We start from the raw sequence: 1,824 nt of genomic DNA, 5'->3' as shown, positions 1-1,824 counted from the left end.
TCAACTGACCCTGGGTGAGTTGCTTCTTCGCTCTGTTTCAGCTGTGAAACAAGGTTACTAAACCACTGACTCACTTTCCAGAACAGTCTGGAGAAAGCTGATAAAATCTGTTGCCACAGCTCTTTGCAAATACAAGTGCATGACAATGCTGCAAAGCCCGAGTTTTAAACACCTTGGGGAAGAATATGACAATTCAGGGGACTTGTGTGGTTCAGAAAATGAGGGAAATGATTCACTAGGGCTGGTCTACTCCAGGGGGAAGGAACCTTGGTGGCCCAGTGGTTAGGCACGTAGCTTCTAAGTCAGAGTCCAGTGGTTTGAATACACTCTGTGGATGAGGCAGTCCATTTCTGTAATAAAGATGGCAGCCTAGGAAACCCTGTGGGACAATTCTACTCCGTCCTAAGTCACCATCAACTCAAGGGGACAGGAGAACAAGTCTTCGGGAGCAGTGGGAAGGCCAGGGCCACCCCCTTGTCTTTGTGCCAGAGAATGGGGGGAGGTCTTTCTCAAGGCTTTGTGGGGAATCCCAATGCATCTCCTCTGGGGTTCCTCAGTAGGCAGCTTCCTCCCGGCCTCTTTAGTAAGGTGGCCAAGTGTGTGGGCACATTCATAAAGTAAGTTCCTACTGGGGCTGAGGGCAGAGAGCCAAGACTGCCACCTGTAAAAGGTTGAAGGGGTCAACCTGCAGAAGAGGGACCAGAAGACTAAAAAGATAAGAATCTCTTTCCAACAAGCTGGGGAGTTGCTAAGGGGCCTGAATTTCTGGATTTGTCTTGTGCCCACCCTACTGGGACGACATCACCAAGTAGGCTTCTGAAAAGACTGATGATCAGACGCCAGCAAGTTATGGTCTCCCTACAAAGGACCCCGCCGGTTTCTGGTTTAACCCTGTATTGGAGTTTAAATTCTGAGCACTAAGTTTGCAGAAGGCTGTGGATAACAGTGGAAGCCCCCAAATCCATTTTTGAATCTGGACTTGGATTCAGCCGCCATTGAATTTCTTTCTAAGCATGCACCAGCAATGTGAACAACCTTGCCCTCAAGCAGAATCCATTCGAAAGTGGATCTCAGTAGCAATCCTAGCTATTCCTGGAAGGGGAGGGCTAGCCTTTAGAGAATTGCCTGGGTGTGTCCTTGATGAAACGTCTTGCTGATGACCTCATTCATCCCAATGAAGTGTCTTTACACGTAAGTCTCAGAGGCATAGGACGTGGACAATTGAGAAAGCAGGCTGAGGATTTCTGTCCTGAATTCCAGAACCCTCTTTACTGATAAGGATGTGAGTGGAGAAAGGAAGAAAAGGGATCTAAGGAGTGTTTGAAAATGAGGTCGTATCTGAAACCAAAGGCATTTGTTCCGCCTGCACTAAAGCCCCTGTCTCATCCTCAACCTTGGAAACAGTCCTAAGGTCATTTCGAGCACGTTGTTGTTGTTGTTGTTGTTAGATGCCATCAAGTCAGTTCCCACTTACAGTGGTCCTACTTACACCAGAAAGAAACACCACCGGGTCCTGCACCCTCTTCAAAACGGTTTTATTGGAGCCCATTGCTGCAGTCACGGCATCAAGACCTTATGGAAGGTCTTCCTCTTTTTCGCTGACCCTCTACATTGCCAAGCATGACTTCCTTCTGTTAGGCAGGCTAGCATCGGGCTGGGACGCCCATTGACCCGAGCTACAGAAACCAAGGAGTGGCACACTGCACATGCTCAGAGGTTCAGGTTTCCCGCCAGGTACGTGTGGGTGGGTGCTGCACCTGCATTGGCCCACCTAATTCAATTCAGCCAATGGGGTCGACCAGGGTCGTCCACCAGGCCTACCTG

The sequence above is a fragment of the Echinops telfairi genome, unplaced genomic scaffold, assembly GCF_000313985.2.
Source record: "Echinops telfairi isolate 266 unplaced genomic scaffold, ASM31398v2 ScPeMD7_2291;HRSCAF=2852, whole genome shotgun sequence".
Lineage (NCBI taxonomy): Eukaryota > Metazoa > Chordata > Mammalia > Afrosoricida > Tenrecidae > Echinops > Echinops telfairi.
The sequence above is the reverse complement of the archived record's forward strand: the minus strand, read 5'-3'. Positions refer to the sequence as shown.